Source organism: Sinohyriopsis cumingii, chromosome 17, assembly GCF_028554795.1.
Source record: "Sinohyriopsis cumingii isolate HCF-2022 chromosome 17, ASM2855479v2, whole genome shotgun sequence".
NCBI classification, from domain to species: Eukaryota; Metazoa; Mollusca; class Bivalvia; order Unionida; family Unionidae; genus Sinohyriopsis; species Sinohyriopsis cumingii.
Window position 1 is genome coordinate 11,050,651 of NC_142977.1, and position 22,374 is coordinate 11,073,024.

Sequence of the window (22,374 nt, forward strand, 5' to 3'; positions counted from 1 at the left end):
AAAATACATGATTGTGGGCAGGAATATACAACATTTGGTCGATATACATGATCGTTGGTATCTATTCAAACGAGGGCCATGAAATACATTAGCAAATTCCTACAGTATTTTAAGGCAGGCGATTACGAATTATTTAAACCACGTTTTTCATCTGTCACAGATTTTATAATCATTTTGAAGTGGCTGCTTTATCTCGAGGAAAACGAGCGGTAAGTGTTATACAAAACAAAATCTTAATAGCAATTTGATCACTTTTGCGTCATTTGACAGTAAGAATAGTAATAAATAGAGGATAATTTCTTTTCCTACGTTAGGCCTAATACCTGGTATGTTTTTTTAGTGTGGTACACACACAAAAAACAACCCCAAAACAACACTAACAACATTTTAAAAAACCCACAAAAACGAGTGCCGTGCCGAAGCCACGGGCTAAAATGCTTTATTATCATTTTTTTTTATTTATAGCATCAATCACAAATTGAAATATATACAGTATTAGCGTTGGAAAAGAAAGTTTTCTTTTTGTTATATTTTTTTTTTCTCACCCTAGCGAAACACTTTCTGCAAATGACCTTAATAAAGAAAAATAATAAATTAACCTAAACCACTTTGAATGTCGACCGTATCTTTTATTTACACGGCATCATGCGCGGAAGAAAATACCAACTGAACCGGGATTTCAGACAGCAGATGAATTGAAGTTGATTCATTGAACATCATTAGCAATTGTACAATCAAACAGATGCAACAATGAAAAGTGGAACTATGAAAAATCGAGAATGTTAGATTTGCGAAGGATTTATTCCGAATCATTGTCTGCTAATAGAGAATTCATGTCAGTTGCTGTGTCGGCGATGCCCACACAGCGCGCCGTCCAAATGTGAAGTTGCGTTTTGCTGACAGACATAACACTGTGCCATAATTTATCTGATGGCATGTAAAGAAGCTGCTTAAATTATAGTATTTAAAAGTTTCTTCATTTTGTAAGAGCTCAAGAAATTAATTCTGGTTTGAAAGACAAGATGACGGTAAAACTCAGAAGACGTAGCTGTACAGTACCGTTGGTGTTGGAGACATCATAATAAAGGTAACTGCGTTAACTTCGCTTTTTGTTTGGTAATTTGTTGGATATTATCTTTTGCTGATCTTCTTTGAGCTTGGAGTAAATTTTACATTCTGAACATTTTTATTTGCACTTATCTGCTTAATATGTATTGCTGGGATATCATATAGAATATGAAGTCAGTATAATGGTACTATATTACATATTTGAATGATAAAAGACTGGTAAATGATATAATGATAAACTACAAAATAAATAATTTGCCCAATATCCCAAATATGTTAATTAAAACAAACATTGAATGTAAATTCAGATATAATCAGCAGTTGTAAGAAGTAAGAAATAACATTTTATCCATTGAACCTGTTATGTGTTATCATCATCAGTTTTAAAATAAACACATGGAGACAAGTTTGCTTAAATTCTAAACTTAACACACACACACACACACACACACACACACATGGTATTTTAATCTAATACAGAAATGGTGACATTGATATATGCAGACCAATAGTTTTTTTCTTCTACAGATATAAATTAAAAAGCCTAATTCTGAGAGTTTCACCTACAACATTCATGATGGGAAAGGGCCACTAATTAAGAGCTGACATATGTGGAAGAAAAATACCATCCATGTTGAAAAGGGCTAGAGGTAATGTGAGAAAACATAATTTATCAATCTTATTTAACATTATTGTTGATATTTTATTTCAACTGGTCAAAAGGCTAAGTGGGTTTATGTAATGGTCCAGAGTGTGTTATTTATTTCACATCCCCTTCTGTCTTTCAACAGTAAGAAATTAGCTACTTTGGAGTCCATAGTTCTGATCAATTTGTTTATATAAAACTTGGTTTTGGGCTTAAATCAACATCTTGGATAAATCTAATAATGAGCAAAATCCAAGTATATACATGTGATCATGTATAAGATTAGTTGAGTTTTTTAACCAGCCTAAAAGCCATACTTCCACAATATAGGCTAAAATCATTAAGTTGTCCTTGAAGTTTGATGAGTGTTAACCATTAATAATAATAAGGTGATCTTTCATCTGAGTATGTTACCACCGCATGCAATATTTATACATGTAGTGCAGTTTTTACTAAACGTAGAATACATGCTTATATAAATGAGATCTAGATTGAAGAAGTGAAGATGCATACAAATACATGAGGTTATAACCACTACTGCTGATTCAAGTTTGATCATGCTTGGCCATTGGGCTTATAGAGTCAAGTTTCACAATGATGCTTATTATGAGTGTGATAAAGGTATGGTAGTGAAGTGACCTTGCATCTGATTGGCAGAGTTTCTTATGATTTGCACAACAGTGTTTATGATCCAATTTAGATCTGACTTGTTTAATTATTTGCTTGTATGTCTGAGGCTATAAGCAAAATCTATGCATATAATGTGGTGGTTCTACATCTCACTAGCCATTCTTGCTACTGCTCTTAAAACTATTTCTCATTAATTTCATCAGACTTGGTGAATAGATTTATCTCATCAAGATATAGCAAAAGAGCAATTTTGTAAAAAAAATATTCATTCATATTAAACTCAAATTCTGCATCTGATTGGTTGACCTTGCAAATACTATAAGGGCTCTATTTCTGACAAAAAGATTATTTTGATCTAATGTAGCAGAAATGCTTATATGATCAAAACGTTGAACATATTTGATGACAAATAAGAAATAGTTTTTCATGCAAATTTGATAAACATTGATAAATCGGTTCATATCATTAAAAGCTTGGAAGAGTTTGATTACATGCGAGACCATCACATATTAATCATTCTTTATTTAGAGAATTATTTTTGTCAGGATTTAGTAAAATATGTAAAATCAATATGGACTGGTTTTGTTATGTACAGCAACACTAGTTGTTTACTGAGTACTGAGGGAATTGGAGTAAGGCAAGGGTACATTGCAGTAGGTAACCTGGTTGACTTGATAACAGGATTTTAACACAAACATTTTTATCAGGAGTCTAGCATACTAACCATTGATTCACTGCAGATCCTGCCCCCATTAGTTACCTTTTAATACATAAAGCATTTGGGTTTTTTATGTCACAAATCCCATAGGGATTAAAATTAACATCATAGGTCTCACTGGATAGTTTCGTATTTTGACATCCCTCTAATTTTTAAAGTAGAAGGCATGAACCTAATTATCACAAGCCTAGCATTTATAAATTTACACATAAGCTAAATCTATAATGTGGTTCAGATTTACTTTGAGTTAGGCATGAAAATAGGTTGGCTTGTTGGTGACTGCCTGTCACAGTTAGATGAGCATTGGAGATCATATGCGTAACTTAGTCTGCAAATGAGCTGCCGACTTTTATTTGTGTCTGCTACAGAGGTAAATATAAAAAAATCTTGATGGTAGAGGGGTGATGAAAAGTATGCTAATTTGTTATAGTACTAGTGAACTTTATTCATGCATAAGGCACATACTGATTCTTTTAGTTGCCTTGTCACAGAAAAATATTGAAAATAGCTATTTCTAGTAAAAAATGAATGTAAAATGTACCTGCATCCTTTGACCCTACCAGAACCAAACTAAAAGCTCAAATTTGTGCAGCTGCTTTTGCTCATCACAAACATAATTGGGAGTATAACTGCTAACCCTACCCTCTAGCACACATTTCATTCATTCATTGGATTAAAGTCACGTGCACCTTTCGGTATGTGCGACTGTTTAGTTTGTACACGTTTGTGTACTTTTTGAATTTAGCGATTAACTTATACAATGCCCCCAAGCAAGCAAGCCGAAGCCCAGGTGCCCCAAAAGGTCCCGCCCAGGCTCTCGTCGCTGCAACCTTCTCCATCGTTGTACTCCGTTGGTGGTCTGTTTCTGCATCCTGCATCTCCTTCCTCTCTCATTTCAGGCAGTAACCGAAGCACACCAGCAGCAGTATTATTAAATTTTCGTTGCAATCAATGCCCAGTTCCCTATATTTATTGGGCTATTCCTGTACTATCTTGCCAAACATGTGATTGTCACATACGCTTCAGATATTCCTGAGTTGTGAATTTTCCTATCTTTTGTAAGGTCTATTAAATTTTGTGTACTTTGCGTACTTGAATTTTCCGAAAATTTTTTCACATCTAGTAGGCTTTTAGTAGCCCTTTATTTTGTTTTGGAGATCTCAATTTGGTTAAGTATTTCGTACGTGTGGCTTTAAACCAATCAGTGTGTTTCAGGGCCAGTAAGTTGTTGGTCAAAAGAGGGCTTTCGTGGGTCAGAATGAAAGCCCTATGTGGTAAAATTTGTTTGTAAAAAAGAAAAAAAAAAAGAAAAGAAAAGAAAAAAAAGGTGGGTAGGGAGTGTGTATGCTATATTTGTGTGATGGCTATAGACATTTTTGTTCGTTTTTCTGCTTTTCCCACATATCCCGACAACAGACATTCACGCTCACTTTCTCATTCACACTTATAAGTAGATGTGGGGGGGGTGGCCTTATTTCTTTTGTTTGATTTCGGGAAGGCAATTCTTTTCATACTGGGGGGTGGGGGTGGTTTGATTATTTGAGGCATACTCTTTTCATTGTTTCTGCCTTCATTCCCCAAGGTCTGCAAGTGTCCTGTTCTTTCTTCTTTTACTGCCTTAGGACGTTTAACTTCATTCTGTGCCTTTTCCTGCTCTTCTTTATTTCAGCTCTTTCTGCCTTATCCCGTGTCCGTTTCTGTTTTGGTCTTCTAGTCCTTTTGATACTGCCATGTTCACCGTGAGATGTTTTCTTCGAGGGAGGTGGTTTGATTGCCTTTGTTTCCCTTCGCTTTGACCACTTGGCTATTTACCTGTTATTTTTGTTTAGCTTAGCTATTTGTGATTTATTTTAATGTATATTTTTTTTATTTTTATTTTTTTATATTTTTTTTTTTTTTTTGGAACCTACGGGGCCTAGCATGCCATTATAATTCCAAAACAGTGATTTTGTAATATTCGTCCTTATCTGGTTTTTATTGTTCGGGTTATGAGCGGCGGTGTCAGTCTGTGAACCCACTAGCCCGAGCCGGCCGTCACAATTCCCAAACAGTGATTTGTAATATTTTGATTGGTTTTTTTCTTTTTTGGTTCGATCTTTTAGGTTTATTGGTTTTAATTTCTTTACATGGTCCCTCTTTATACCCAACCCTTCATTTGGTTTAGATTTGTCCCCTTTTGCCTATTTTGTTAATGAATGTCATGATGTTATTATAGGTCATTCCTATGTTATTGTTTTTTGCCACAAGTAACTCCGGGTATGTCCACCATTCTCCTATTTGTTCCTGTTGAGATTTTAGTTCGGCCCTTTCCTGGTTGTATTTGGGGCATATATTTATTAAGTGTGCAATTGTTTCTGGAGTTGGGCAGTAGGGGCAGTTTTCGGTTGGTCCCCTTTTTATGTGTTTCCCTGCGCATCCTGCCAGTAGTATTTTACCTGTTCTTATTCTATTTATTATTGTTATATCGTATGGATTTTTGAAGGTCGGACTTTCGACTTTTCTACTTACTTTTTTCATCATCGTGTGTATTAGACTGTTTGCATCCGATTTTTCCCATAGCTCTTGCCACATGTCATTGATCTTGTCCCATGTTATTGATTTCAGTGACGCTGTATGCTATATTTTGGGCTTTTGGTTCGTTTGTGGCGTTTTTTGCTTCTGCATCTGCTTTGTCATTGCCTGGGATTATGGATGTGAGAGGGTATCCATACGAATTCAACGTGTTTGTTGTTTTTTTCAATCTCTTTAAGTAGCGATCTTGCATGATTAATCATATTAGGTCTGCTCTTGGATTGGTCCGTTGCTAACGATTGTAGTACACTGTAAGAGTCGCTTAGAATGACTGCCTTAGTTGTGGGGTATGTTTTGACGTATGTTAATGCCATTAGTATTGCCATGAATTCTACCGTGTATATAGCGCATTGGTCTGGGAGTCTTTTTCCAACGGCGACATCTAATTTTGGGATCACTATCCCTGCTGCAGTTTTATTTGGATTTTTGGTTTTTGATCCATCTGCGAAGATTTGCGTGTATGTCTCGTATTTGTTGTCAATGTACGTTAGTATTGATGCTCTTAGTCCTATCGGGTCATTTTGTTTTTGTCCTAGTTTACGTAAGCTAAGATCTATTTGTGGTGTGGGACAGGTCCACGGGGGGTGTGGGTAGTACCTTATTTTTTCTGGGTTGATATTTGCGATTTGAAATTTCCTTTTTAATTCTATAATTATTTTCCCACTAGGTATTTTTTTATTTTTTCCTTTTGTATCGAATGGTTTGTCGCATGCTAAGAGGGCTTGTAGCGTGAGGTGGTTGGGTTGGTGTATTGATATTCGAGTCGAGTATCGCAGCATCAATTCCTTCCGCCTTAGGTCTAGCGGGGGTTCTCCTACTATTATTAAGATATCTTGTGTGGGGGTACCATTTAGGATGCCGGTGTATACCCTTAGCGCTTTTGATTGGACTGTGTCTAGTTTCTTTAGTAACGTGGCGTTCGCCGCTCCATATACCTGGCAACCGTAGTCCAATTTTGCTCTTATAAGTGCTCTATATAGGGTAACGAGTGTTTTTTGATGAACCCCCCAATTCACCCCTCTGAGGTTTCTGTGGAGGTTGATGTCTCGTTTGCACTTCGTTACGAGTTCTTGGATATGAGCTGCCCACGTGAGTTCGTGGTCGAATACCATACCTAGGAGTGTCGCTTGTTTTTCGAATTTGATGGGTACCCCCTTTAGGGTTAAGTTTGGAGTGGGTGGGGGGTGGCCACCTCCCGGATTGAAAACTATGCCTACTGTTTTTAGAGGTGACAATTTAAATCCCCATTTATCTGTCCAATTTCCTATATCGTTTAGTCCTTTTTGTAAGTGCTTGGTCGTTTCTCTGCTGGCCGGGTTGCCAGTTTTCCATACGGCGCTGTCATCGGCGAATTGGGATAAGTCAAGGTGGTTGGGTTTTACCGCTGTTTCCAGGTCGTTTATCATTATATTAAATAAAGTTGGGCTGATTACGCTTCATTGTGGCATGCCATTTTCCAGTTTGTATCGTTCGGAGTAGTCTTGTCCTAGTCTGACTTGTATCTTTCTATCGGTTAGGAAGTTAGCAATAAATTTGTATATATTGCCAGTTATTCCGTATGGTTTAAGTTTACTTATCAGTCCCTTAGTCCACATTAGATCATATGCTTTTTCCATGTCTAAAAAGATGGCTGTAACATATCTGGATTTTTAAAATTTTTCTCTAGATGCTAATTTGACAGCGGTTTCTAGTCTCATGAGTTGGTCTATTGTGCTTCGGTAGTTGCGAAACCCGCTCTGTGTATTAGCTAGTAGTCCTTTGCTTTCTAAATGGTATTTCAGCCTGTTGTTTACCATAGTTTCCATTATTTTACATATATTGTCTGTTAGTGATATGGGCCTGTATGATTTTATATCGCTTGAGGGTTTTCAGGCTTAAGAATCGGGACCACTACTGCCTTTTTCCATCTTATAGGTATGGTACCGGTTTCCCATATTTTATTAATGAGGTTAAGTGCAATTGTGACAAGTTTTTTGGGTAGGTTCTTGTACATTTCATACCCCAAAGTATCCTCCCCGGGGGATGTGGTCTTTTTGCCGGCGAGGGCCTTTCTCCATTCGGCTTCTGTAAACGGAAGGTTTAGTGGGCCGTCATTATTTCCTGCTTCCTTTATGTTGTCAGAGTTGCTTTCCTCAAATTGCCTTTTATGATTTTTAAACTTATCCTCTAAGTTGGTATTGCTACACATGTTGGCGAAATAGTTTGCGAATAATTCTGCCTTATGTTTGTTGTTTTGTCCAGGTATGTTGGGGGTTATTGATTTAGTTTTGCCTCTCATTTTTTTAATTCTTTGCCACACCTCCTTCGATTTTGTGTTAATATCTAGTTTTGAGCAGAATTCTCTCCATGAGTTTTGTTTAGCTATCATAATAGTTTGTTTGGCAGTTTTTTCCTTTTCCTTGTAGTAGTTAAAGTCCCTATTATTTTTAGTTCTTTTGAATTTGTTTAGAGCTCTTTTTTTCTCTTTAATTGCTATTTTACATTCATTATTCCACCAGGGCACCGTGGGTTTGGGTGCTACTCCTTTAGTTTTAGGAATTGTTTCTTGGGCCATTGTGTTAATGGTTTCTATTAATTTGTCATTAAAGGTGTCAATGTCCCGGTGATATATGGTTTCTGGGTCGATTGAGTCACCTATCTGTTTGAACCTAATCCAGTTGGCCTGTTCGTATTTCCATCTTGGTGTGAAGGACGCTTTATTTTGAGGTATTCTAATTTGTATTTCTATATTTATAAGGTAATGGTCACTTCCCATAGGGTCGCTTTCATCAACTTGCCAATCAGAAATGCCTGCTAATCTTGGTGTGCATAGAGATAGGTCTATTGCTGATGTGTGGCCTGTTCTGTCATCTATCCGGGTGTGCATTCCGTTGTTTAGAAAAACTAAGTTGCATTTTTGTGCCCATTTTTCTACAATTTTTCCTTTAATGTCCGTCTTTTGACTCCCCCATAGTTCATTGTGCGCATTGAAGTCCCCGCATATTACCACCCATTCTCCACAGTCTTTAATCATTTTGATTGTTTCGTCTGCACTTAAATTGCGCTGCTCATTTGTTTCATAGAGGTTAACGATTAGTACCTGCTTAGTTTGAGCGGTTATTTTGACTATCTGTATTTCGAAGTCATTGGGCGGTCTACTATCTGTTAATTTATGCATTTCTGATGTAATTCCATCTCTAACAAAGGTTGCTAACCCCCCTCCTCTTGCTGTGGGGGATCGATGCTTTAGGTATTTGGTGTTGTAGCCTATGATGTTTGGGATACGTGAGGTATCATTTAGATGGGTGTCCTGTATGCATATAACATCTGGTTTTCTTTCCTGTTCAAGTATTTTGTTATTTAGTTGGTCAGCGTGGGCCCTAAGGCCGCGTGCATTCCATTGCCATATTTTGATTTCTGCTCTGGAATCCATCTCTAGTGCAAAAAGTCTTAATAGTTTGTTTAATTTACTGTTGTTTTCGTTTTATGCGTGTTTCCTACCAGTGAGGGTGCTACCTATTTATTTTGTTTTTGGTATCCTGATTTTTGTTTTGGCCTGCTTATAGTTTACCCCATGGGAGATCATATATTCGACTATTAGGGCTTCTCTAAGATCCCTGGGGCATTCTGCGTGGTTTGGTTTGTGGTTACCACTACAGTTAGCGCAGTGCTGATTGGTGGCGCTACATGTTTTCCGGTCTGGGTGGTGAAGACCACATTGATTGCACCGGAATAGGTTTCCGCAACTCTTAGAGTAATGCCCCCAATTTTTGCAGTTGCCACAGAACCGTGGTTTGTTTTTGAAAGCAAAAATTTTTTTAGCCTCGAGTTTTTCGGCTATTTTGATAGTTTCTGGGGTGGCGCCCTTAAAAAAGAGTACCACTGCAGTGCTATCCTTTCCCCTTCTTGTTTTTAGGCGGATTGCTTTCTCTACTTCCTGTCCTTTACTCCTTATGTAGTCTACTATTTCATTGGTTTTATTTTGAGTTGATACGTATATGACTCCTTTGTTGTGTGTTTTTGGGGGGTTTGGGTCTATGTGTTGTTTTGTTCTGTTGTGTCTAGTGACCTGAACATTTATTTGGCCTATTCTTTCAATTTCCATATATTTGGCAATCTGTTGTTCAGTGGTGCATTTGATTATCAGCAAGTCGTCTCTAGTGCTTTTAAGCGTGAATTCTCCTTGGTGATGTTTGTTCAATTGCCATGCTATGGTTTTAAAGGCTAACTTCGTTATTTTGGAATTTACTCCCTTGACGAAGAGAGTCAGTTCAGCGGGGTGTTTCTTGTTTTGGATATTTTGCAGACTGGTCTTTTTTCCCCTGGTGTTTGTCTCTTTAGCTGACTTTGTTTCGTTGTCCATAACCGGCTTGCTGGGTCTTGTATTCTGACAGTTAGTGTGTTCCTTATTCTTTCTAACTGGTATTTGGGATTTGGTTTTCCTATTATTCTTACCTTTTGTTGAGTCGTGTGTGACTGCTTTATTTGTGGTAGGGTGAGGGCGTTCTGTTTCATCTAGTAGGTTCTCAGTTTGAGTCCCCTGGCTGCTAGTGTTTTTAACCAGCGTGGTCTGGGTTGTTTTTGTGCTTGTTGAGTATTGTTCCTCAGTTTGGGTACTCATGTCGGATGTAGTTTTGCGGTTACTCGGTAGATTGTCCACATTCTCGTTTACGCTTGGTGACAGGTAGAGTCTACTCATCGAGTCAGTTGGGGTCGAGTTGAAAATTGGCGTTAAGAACTGTATCTGTTGTTTTTCTCTTAGGGGGGATGAGACTGCTTCGGAGTAAGTTTGCCTTAGTTTATCTGCCTTTAGGTTGACCAGGCAGCTGAGATAACTATTTGATGATGTGACATTAATTTTGTTGTTATCCATCTTGAGTTTCTTTATTTGATGTAAGGTATATATGACGGGATATTTCTTTAGTTTTAATCCTGGGTTTGTTTTGATTTCTTGCAATTTATTTGAGTTTAATTCTAGCTTAAAGCTATCTGTCTTAACTATACTTTATTCTACTTAGTACTATGAAAAAGCAACAGCTGTAAGGGGATATGCAAATAGCTTTTATTCTGATTTGTGTAATTAATTATTATATTACTATTATCCAATTTAAACTTATTGAAAATTATTTTCTAGCCAAATGGTCAAAGTAAAAGGTTTTACTTACCCCGATCCAATTTTCTTTTTAAGATCTTTAGAGTTTTTAAATACAGCCTTCTAATTATACAAGTTTCATTACATTGGTCAATAATTAGTCACATGTGATGACACTTGTAACTAATCAAACCACAGCAACTGAGAGCAGACTAAGCACTGATATTTATATGGTACAGTGGCAATATACAGTCTGTCTGCCGCAACACATGAAACAAACTGGACAAATCTGAAAGCCTTGAATTTGACTTTATTTATCTGTATGGTAGAACAGAACCTGAGTTGAAAAGCTTTTAAAGAAAGACCTTGATATCAAACCTAATAATAACTGCAGGAGTTATATTATGGATAATTAACCATTCTCTCAGTTTCAAACTGGGCATTCCATCCCATGGGGTTCTAAATGTAAACCAAGTGTAACTGATATCCTAATGAACTGTAACGACCATAGCAGCACAACAGCAGGGGACCAGGTATGTCCAGATCCAGAAATCACAGACCAGTTTCAAACTGATGATGAACCACATAAAAATTACACATCTGCTAGAACTTATGTTATGAAGATAACTTAAATTGCATTATTATTAATCCTCCTCCTCACATTCATCATAATTGAGATGCATCATATATGTTTTATTGTAAAATAGTTTTTGCAACATAATTCAGTGAAGACCTTTGCTGCCAATTTACCAGTGAACCATTTGTTTCAATGAACATATTTTATGTTGTAACAAGGAGCATCATTTAAACATTATGATACACTTATCATACCTGTATATGAAATCTTAATACTAACACTTATACTTGCAATACTACTACTAATAAAAACACCTGCATTGATAATTTGATTATGTTCAATTGGACTTGTATCTAAATGATCACCAGCTGTATGAAAAGACATATTTTAATATATAGATATTGGATGGAATACTAGTTACCACAATTGAATAGTCATATGATAAATGATATATTATTTTAAACAATTTATATTTGCAGTGAAACATACTTTTACATTATTTTCACTTAAATTTCATTTATAGAGCAGTATACTCTGCATTCATTAAATTACTGAAATGGTTATAATACAACAACAAATACTGCAACTTCCAGAATCACAAAAATCAAAAGATATAAACAAAAACTTCCCTACATGTATCAACAGTTGTCACTTAATAGACAGAACTCTGAAGATTTAGAATAGGATGTTAACAAATTAGGTATTCAAGTTAAAAAGAAAAAAATACCAAGTAAGCTTACTACCAAAAAATCAAACAATAACAGTGAATTTTAGTACATTCCCAGGAAACAGAATATATGATTTTTCTTAACTTGATCTGATACATCTTAAATCTATAGAAAATGATTCATATTGTATGACTAAAATATTATGTAAACAAAAATTCCATCACTTTTTTCAGATGCAACATGCATACCCCAACCCATCCTTCTTGATCATAAAGTATACCAGCATTCCACTATAAGATGGGGAGCTGTAGTGGCTCAGTGGTTAGCTTTCTGGACCTGTGAAATAAGGTAGGTTCAAATTCTACCATCAGACCAACCTGGGTTAGCTACCATGGTGTGTCCTTGGGCAAGGCACTATACTTAAAGTGCCTTGGCACTAAATAACTTACTTGTGTTGGTTTACCATAAAAGGCCAAACCAAACATAAAAAAACAACAACTTTAAAATATGAGTTTTGTCAATACTATGTAATTGAAAATCATACTGAAGAAATGTTTTTGTTAATACAGATTAATGGATCTAAAAAATCTCTTTCTTCTGCAGGAGTTTAAAATGTTAAATTAAAAAGGTCATGGTACACATTGCTTTGTTCGTACACTTCAGCTTTATCATAATATTTATTTGAAATGAATTTATACAAATGGCATTAAATTGGGTTTCAGGCTGGTAATGACAATGGTAGTAGTGAATAGGGACGGTCTAGGGACTAGGGAACTTCCATGTTAAAAAGGGTATATCCACTCTGGGGACTATGTAATTTAACATGGGAGGAAAAAAAAAATATTCATTCTAGGGACAAGGGGAATTTAACATGGGAGAAAGAAAAAAAACTATTCACTCTAGAGACAAGGGAAATTGAACATGGGGAATAAATCGTGGGACTGTCTTGGGACTAGGGGAAATGGAACAGGGTCGGGACCCTATTTTAATAAGGTCCCGACCTGATGGGTCTATGAAAATGGAACAGGCGAAAATTGAAACAGGGAGGGGTCTCTATTTTTTTATTATTTTTTTAAACAAAAAAATAAAAAAAGGGGTAGGCAATTGAAAGTCAAGATCTTTTCGAGAGATAGGAATGGCCCTGAAAAGGGCCTTTGGTTTTATGTTAATATACCCTTAACATAAAGGGCATCTGTGACATCTTCTTCTTGACCTTAGGCTGTGCCTGACTGCAGGACCATAGATTAAGACTCTTTTGAGGCATCCTTGATGCTCCACATAAGATTCTTCGCATCCACAGGCTGGTGTCTGTCCTGTGGATAACTGTCCAGTTGGATCGGACATACATTGATATGTCCGTCCGGAACATCATCGAAGACACAAGCGTTGAAGATTGTACATCGGTCCACATGTTGGGGTGCTGAGTAACAGGTGAAGGAATGCAGTGAACTGTACTTATTTATAGGGGGAGGAAGGATTGAAACGGGTTGAGTTTGTTGACCAATCCAAACACGCGTTACAAAATTCAGTCAGCCCACGTCCAATCCGAAGAGAGCAGTCTGTGACGTCACATAGTCTATATAGATTCGCTAGCGCCTGTGCGTAGTCAATCTAAGCAACAGTTTTTCAACATGACGGAAACTCAGAAAACGATCAGTTTGGGTGCACTGATGGTGGAGACTACCCAAGGGAACCCAGACTTACTTTCAGAAGAGGTGAATTGGGATTTTGTGGATTTTTTTACCTTGCAAGAATTTGCTCCTGAACCTTCGTCACCTTCTCCTTCATTACCGCACATGGAAAATTTTAGACAGAGACAGAAAGAAGAATTGGAGAAATTTATACAACAGCAAAAGGAAGCGGAACAAGCTTTTCTCCTACAGCAACAGCAGCAAGAAGAAGAGGTAAGAAAAAAACAAGAAGAAGAAGATGCAGTATGCAGTCCAGAAGTAGGCCTTGGCCATGGCAAAGGCTTAAGACAGTTAAAGTTGATTGTTTAAACTCACCCCTTACACCAAAAAAGGCCCTTTTCAGGGCCATCCACGTCTCTCGAAAAGATATAGGCTTTCAATTGCCAATAACTAATAAAAACCATTTTACCCAATAGTACCTGTCTGTGTATGAGTGTGTGTGAGTGTAGGTTCTTATTTTACAATCAAAACCCAAAGACACTTACCTTTTATAATTAATTTATTCTTTTATAAATATTTACAATTCACAATTCACAACAGAGCACTTTAAAAAGTTCATAGACTTATTCTGTCTCATTGTTCACTCTCTGTTTGTTTAATTTCTTCACCGTCATAGTCTTTTCCTCCTCTTCCTCCTCACTTTCTTCCCTTCTTTTCTTCTCCTGTTTCTTTTTCTTCACCTGTCTGTTTTCTTCCTCTTCTTCTTCCTCTTCCTCTGAAGAATCCCTCTCTTCTTCTGACTCCTCTTGTTTCTTTTTTGGGCAGTCTGGTGACCAATGTCCTTTTTCTTGACAATAATAACAGGTATCTTGACTTTTGTCTCTTCTAACCCCTTTTTTTTCTTTTTTGACGGTCTGGACACTCTGAAGACCAATGCCCTTTCTTCTGACAGATATAGCAAGTATCTTGACTTTTATTTTGAAAGGAAGGAGAGTAGTCCCTCGGCTGGTCTGAAGAGAATTTTCTAATGACCCCTCGCAAAGCTCTGATGAAACGTTCGATCTTGGTAGTCTCTTCCATTGTTGTGCTCAGTTTGAGAGTGAAATGAATAGTGAAAGGACAAGACACATACCCTTTATATACACTGGTCTGCTATGACTATAAATTAATCCATGGTGTTTAAACTTTAGTCATTTGACTTTTTGCTATCGAGATGAAATGATCCAATTCATTTGAGAAGAAAGAAGAAGAAAGTAAGAGGCAGAAACGTGATCTATCGCCTCGTACTAGGGCTGAAGTCTTGGCACAAATTCATGCCAGTGATTTTGAAGAGGACATGAGTGATCATTTAAAAGAGGCTGGCACCATTGCCAAAGCGTGTTCCTTAGTCTACCGACAACGATTCATGCTTGAAAACACTGTGGCTGTCATCAGTCCTCAAACGACCAACTATGTCAAACGTCAATACTCGGTCAAAGCCCCATGCTGGTTGCATTACTTGTGCGACAAGGAAGACAAATGGATTCAGCATGCCCGCAACGGACAGGGCGAAAGATCATCGGAATGCATTCGGTCAATGGCTGGGACTTAGAAAACCCCAAGATCATGTACGAGTTTAACGGTTGCTTATTTCACGGATGTCCCGTCTGTTACCCTGACCGCGGCACTAAAAATCAGTTCTTACAACGAACCATGGAAGACTTGTACCAGGCCATTTGTCAGCCACGCCTAAAGTTAGAACAGGAAGGATACCAAGTGGTGGAAATGTGGGAACACAAATACAATCACCGTTTGAACACCGATCCCGAGTTTAAACGCCTCATGGAAAGTTACCAGTTCATGGACCCCCTGAACCCAAGTAATAGTTTGTACGGAGGAAGGACCAATGCCACCTGTTTGCTGTACCAAGCTGACGAAGAGAAAGGAGAAGAAATCAAATACTTGGACGTGTGTTCACTGTATCCCTACGTGTGCAAATGTTGTTGCTTTCCTGCAGGGCACCCACAATTGTTCACCGAACACATCGACCTAAAAAACATTCGACAATACGAAGGCTTGATCAAGTGCAAAGTTTTGCCTCCCACGAACCTATACCATCCCGTCTTACCTCGCCATTGCCAAGGCAAACTTATGTTTCCTTTGTGCCGTACTTGTGCTGAAACGTGCAACCAAGATCAACCTTGTCATCACACCCAGGAAGAACGGGCCTTGACGGGGACATGGGTCAGCGTAGAATTGTTCAAAGCTCTGAACATGGGATACCAACTGTTAGAAGTGTACGAAATTTGCCACTTTCCCAAGACACAATAATTCCACAAGGGTGACCCCACGCAGATAGGCATTTTCGCAGACTACGTGGATGCCTTTTTGAAACTGAGCAAGAAGCCAGTGGCTATCTGTCCTGGTGTCACACTCCCGAAGACCAAAAGACATTCAGAGAGAAATTCTGGGCACAAGAAGGCATTACTTTAGATCACATTGAGAAAAACGAAGGCAGGCGATCGTTTGCCAAAGTGATGTTAAATTGCTTGTGGGGTAAAATGGCACAATGACCGTGTTTACCCAAGACGGAGTATTTGACCGAACCTTCCCGCTACTTTCAGATGATTCACGACAAAGCCAAATTCATGAAACACGTGGACGTCGTTCGTGAGGATTTGATCTTGGTGAATTACGAAGAAGATCTGAACTTTGTAGAAGATGACCCCTTTGGAAATGTCATCATTGCAGCTTACATGACAGCTCATGCTCGCTTAAAATTGTACGAAGCTTTAGAACTGTTAGGGGAACGTGTCTTGTACTTTGACATGGACAGTTGCATTTATATCGATCACCCGAGTCAACAGCACCCTGACATCGAAGGAGACCGTTTAGGAGCCTGGACAGACAAGCACCCCGATGACAAGATTCTAAGTTTCGTTAGTGGTGGTCCCAAAAATTACGGCTACGAATACTGGGACAAACAAGAAGTGCACACGAAGTGTAAAGTGAAAGGACTTACTCTTAATTATCGTACCAGTCGAGTGGTCAACTTTGGCATATTGAAAGAAGCCTTGCAGTCTAGAGAAAGTGACCACCTATCAACCCAACAAGATTGTACGTTTACCCACACACCACATCGTCAGTCGACCCTTGGAAAAAGTCTATCAGATCGTGTAGCAGAAGCGAGTGCGGCTTCCCACCCACTTTACTTTGCCGTATGGACATGTCGGTATAAAACATTGGTTGTAAGAGGATAGCCACCCACCAGAAGGATGACTTCGCCGCAGCAAGAATCGAGTGAGAAATCCAGTGAGAACTCCAAGTTCAAACCCTACCATTTTCCAGTCTTCTTACCTGACTATTGTGATTGTGCCCGTCGATTGGACACGTTTCAAAAATGGCCTACGGATAGGGAAGGATTACCTTCTTCGTATGTTTTAGCTAGAACAGGATTTGTCTACTTCGGACCTGAGTCAGGATTGGGATACGAAGTACAGTGTTTCGCTTGCGGACTGAAGTTACGAATGGATCTATGTATCTACAAAGATTCAGCTATTCTGGAACATACTCGATGGTCTCCGCACTGCCCTTACCTTTCAATGGCCTTTCCACCCATTAAACTACGGTACAATTATGACGGTACCTTAGAGACGGTACCTTCCAAAACTAGACGTAAACACATTGCATCCTATTTCATTGTTGTTTCTTTTCCACATAATAGCTTATTTTTTATAAAATGTTAAACTTTACTAATCTTTTTTCAAGATCACTTTAGTTTGCAAAAATATATCTTGTCATTTATTGGCATTCTACATTGAATTTTGTAAACTAGCTATAAACCTGACCTAATTACTCAACTTAACTGCTGACAGAAACAGTCTACAGTAAATGTATTTCATTTCTATAGCTCGATGGATAAACATTACATCTTTTAAAGCTGTGCACAGAATAGGCCGACATATCACGAGTCAGGAAAACATGGGGGTGGTATCCCCTGTGTCCAAAATTAACATCATTTTGAATAGAATATTCTAGTGACAATTGCCTCTTTTCAAATGGTAAGCATTGCTTTTTTTTATTTTCATCAATCTGTCAAATTCGGTATGCATTTTGCTTTAATATTTGAGATGGAAACCTTAGGTGCATAGAAATGTCAGACAGCATTGTACATCATGGATGGTGTCCAACATACTTTTATGATCATAAAACAAAATCCTATTTTTTAGTTATGGCCACTGATTTAAAAAATATTCATCCAAGCTAAATATAATAATAATAATAATGAGGACTTTGTATAGCGCCTAATCTTTAGAAGCTCTAAGCACTTTGCAACATTAGACAACATAAAAACATACACAATGATATGATTACAAAAACAAACACCGTGAAATTAGAAAACATAAAAAACATGCTGAGAATATTTAAGGTAGTTAACATTATTAAGTCATTAAGTTTGTTTTTGTAGTCAGAATAAGTAGTTTTGAGAGCACTCTTGAATGGGATCACTGCGTCTTTGTGTCTAAGTTCAGTGGGCAATTCATTCCATGTTGCTGGGCCCTGGTATGCAAAAGAATGCTGTCCATGTGACTTTGTTTTCATAGTGAGAATAATGAGTATATGATTGTCGGAAGAGGAGTGTAAGTATCTTGCTTGTGTGTACACATAGGTGAGGTCGGATAGGTATGTTGGACTAGAGTCTGTCAGTGAAACGTAGCACAGAGAACTAATGTTGTGTTTGATTCTGGATCGAATGGATAGCCAGTGTTGGGTACAGAGCAGCGGGGAGGTGTGCTCTGATTGTAGTACTCTAAGTATGATCCAAGCAGCTATGTTTTGAACTTTTTGAAGTCTCTGCAGTAGATATTAAGATGAACCAGACAGAATTGAGTTACCATAGTCCAGTCTTGAAAGCAGTAATGAACACACAAGTGTTTTAGTGGCATCAACTAAAAGATATCTGAGAATGGAGCTGATGCGTCTCAGCTCAAGATACGCAGCCTTGCATATGTTCATGACATGTTGGTGCAATGTGAGAGTACTGTCCAGAGTAACACCTAGGTTTTGTACTGATTGTGTGAATTTAATGTTGGTGTTGCTGATATTTATTGTGTGAGGTAAAGGATGTGAATGAGAAAGTCTTTGATAAGTAAGTATGGGTTGATTTAAATTGTGTTTTTCATGTGACTTGCCAGAGATTTTTAAATGAATTGATAAAGTAACTTGAGACACATTTCAAAGTACATGTTTTAAAAATATTCCATTGATTATTGCTGGCATTTAGAAAAATGCAATGCATCCTTTGTTGTGAAACTTATTTTAAAACATTGTATTACTCATGCAGAAGCCTGCTTGAAAACTAATGGCAAAGCAAAGGCAAATGGAATGGAAGAGACCATATCAGAGACCCTCAAATATGCACCCAACCAACGCAGAATGATAAAAAACAAGGTAATCCAAATGACTCTTATTTCATCAATATTGGATTCAGTTTCGTCTTTTAAAGCATAGTATTTGCAAAGCGGATGCATTTCTAAACTGATAACAAAATCAGCTTATCCTATTGCCCAGGACTATCAGAGCTAGAGTCCAGCTAACTACAATATGCATATATCTTGTCTGATCGGACAAGTGCCTCCATTTGGAATTTTTATTCACATGAAATATTTGGATGAAATAAATTCATCTTTGTGCAAATTGATTGCACCATCCACTTGCCAGAAATGACAAGTAAGTGCAAAGTTATCTTGTATCATGGCTTAACGATAGTAAGGGAAGCACAAGTGCAGTGAAGAAAATTTCATACATTTTTATAATGCTGATTAACATGACTTCTGCATATGTAACTAGTGCTGAGATGATATGACTTTATTTAAGCATTACAATTTTGTTTTAATTTGCAGGTGCCTGAGCAGAAGAAGTAATAGATAAACTTTACAGTGGAGTTGGAGACTGATTCTGATTCATAATCTTAATTAAATCTAGAAAATAAACATTAAAGTCATATTAAAATATCTGTTGTATTGTTTCCTTCTTTCATTTTTCTCTTAAAAACAAATGTCTGAACCTTTAGTCTGTAAATTCAGTGGATTCCTTATCAGCCCATCTACTTTTACTTTACACCATGCTACTTTAAAAAAAAAATGAATTATCCCCATTGGGGTAGGTCCCCCCAACCCCCCACCCTACTTTGTCAACTTACCTGCCACATTTAAATCTAATGGAAGGCCCTGCTGTAAAGCCTGTTAGTAAAACTACCCAACAAGAGGATTTCATACATTTGCAACTCCTAGATGGATGGTAATGTTTTCATTTTTGTAATGTAGATTTGGACATTCTTGCCACCAGTATGGAATATGTGTTTCAGAAACACAAGCAGCTTTCATCAGATTTGCATATAGGTTTTATATGTTGTGAGTATGTTGTAGGAAGTTTTTTTAAATAACATCATATGAGATGATGCCAGTGGAAATGGCAGAAAAGTGTCTGTATTGTTCACCAACTACACCTTGTTCTTACAAAATGTGGCTGTTACACATTCCCATGATGATGTCACTGACAGCCATCAGTGAGGAATGCCCCAACAAGCATAATACAAATTGCTTCCATTGTAATTGTTACAATTCCATTCTGACCACTCCGGTGTCCTAGTGGTTAGAGCGTCCGCCTCAGAAGCGGGAGGTCATGGGTTCAAACCCCAGCCAAGTCATACCAAAGACTTACAAAAATGGTATTAACAGCTACCTCGCTAGACGCTCAGCATTAAGAGGTTAGTGTTAGGACTGATCGGCCTGGTGTCAGGATAATGTGACTGGGTGCAACATCATACTACATGTTTGCAGCATGATGCCCCAGTGCTATACATCACTATAAACTGCCACACTGCAGACATCGTAGCAATATGACTGAAAAATTATTCAAGCTACGTTAAAAATCCAATCACACACACACAATTCCATTCTACGATCCAGAACCAACACTAATTCCGTACTACAGTTCTTGCATTTCAATCCAATTTTGCTTTTGAAATGTAGTGCCACTCAATTCATAATGAACCCATTCATTTCAAACACTCGCAAATACTTATTATTCCTGTCTACAACTGAAAAATATCTATATAAAAAAACGTGTAACTGTGTTTTATGCAAGGGCATGGAGATGCACAAAAACTTGCACCTGAAGCTTGAATAAAACCCCGACTGTGGATAAGACTTTACCCATCGATTACCCCAGCTTGGGGATAAATTCCGACCGTGGCGATTTATTATATATCCTAGACTGCTCCAGCTTGAGGGCAAAATCCAAGCACATCCCTAAAAAGATAACAAGTATAGCGGCTCTTTACCTTCTGTAAATGCCACTTGAGCTTCCTGATGCTGTTGTATCTGCCATTTGACAGAATCACGAATGTGGATATATTTCTTAATTGCCTCTAGTTGTTGAGCTAGTTTAGCTGTATGAAATTCCTTTGTGCAGACTCACTCATTATTAATATTACAACAGTGATTTAATTACACATCACCTGTCAGCACACCGATGATAAGTCAGTTATTTTATAACACACCAACAAGCTTGCCCCTTGCACCCCCCCCCTTTTTATTTTATTTGGGCAACTGTGGACATGAATCTGCAAGGCTCAAATTGTCATTTTTAATATAAGATCTCAACATTTTTAAGGCCTTAATTTTAAAGACATCCTTAAAACCCCCAAAAGGTTATCAACTGGATCACCAGCCTTCGTTTAGAGTAACAGCAAGTATATATATATATTTAGGTCTAAGGAAACACAATAAAAATGTTTGATTTAACAATGACATATTTGCCTCAGGTCGGTGATCCTGAAGTGAATATTAACTGTCCATTTATTTTCGTGGCTTTTCTTTACTAGGAAATTGATTATAGAGATTTCTGCAATGGTGAAGGCAATGTAAAAATTGGTTACTATAACATACTTTTTACGCCATGTTTGAAAAAATAAATCCAATGGAAAGGTTATAGTCTGAAAATCTTCATTAAATTAAGTTAATATAGGGGAAAAAACTTTAAGAGTTCATAAATATTTTTCAGTGCTGAATAAAGATATAACATAACACTTTCTGCTGTGATTTTAATAGTTTCTGAGAGCATGAAAAATTTCTAGAACTATAATGTATAAATGTTTTCAAAAGATTATATTAATATGAGGGAAAAATCTGTTATGAAATAAACTGACAAGATCTTGTATGAATTCATGTTGTCTTTAAATATGATATTTGTGTGAAAATATCTGGAAGAAAAAACAAGATGGTGCCACTCACACATACAATGTGGTTGCCACAGTAGCCATATTAAGAAACTTTTTATCGCTACTTCTGAATGGATAATTGTGTCAGCGTGTCAACATGTGTACAAAATACTTATGTTGATGTCTAGCAGGTCCTGAATGAGAATTATGGTGCTGTACAGACATCCTATAAGGCCACCAATGTGGCCATCCTGAAAATCTTGGTATAACTACTTCTCCTGAATGAATTGTCATATCAGTGAAAGACTTTTTATGTCTAGTTGGACGTAAATGAAAATAGTGCCAATCTAACCTCCAATATGGCTGTTTTAATGGGCATCTGGAAAACCCCTTCCTTGCTACTTCTCCTAGATGGCTGGTCATTTTGACATTGTGCTTTCACTAGATGACCTATTTGATGTCTGGTTGGCCGTAAATGGAACTATGTATATGGTTTTGATGTCTAGTTGGTCCTAAATGTGGTTTTTGCTGCTCATAAACTTCTAATGGTATTATAGTTGGTTCCTTAATGAAACTGCTGTACAAAATTAA

At 37.4% G+C, this 22,374-nt stretch overlaps 1 long non-coding RNA gene across 1 annotated transcript; it reads left to right on the forward strand.

Moving 5' to 3' along the window:
* Positions 1-203: 203 nt before the first annotated feature.
* Positions 204-19,571, forward strand: LOC149777739 (uncharacterized). The gene is made up of 5 exons (XR_016415454.1): positions 204-1,087; positions 1,597-1,718; positions 12,183-12,297; positions 18,904-19,010; positions 19,463-19,571. It is a non-coding gene; the product is annotated as an uncharacterized LOC149777739 (long non-coding RNA).
* Positions 19,572-22,374: the final 2,803 nt, after the last annotated feature.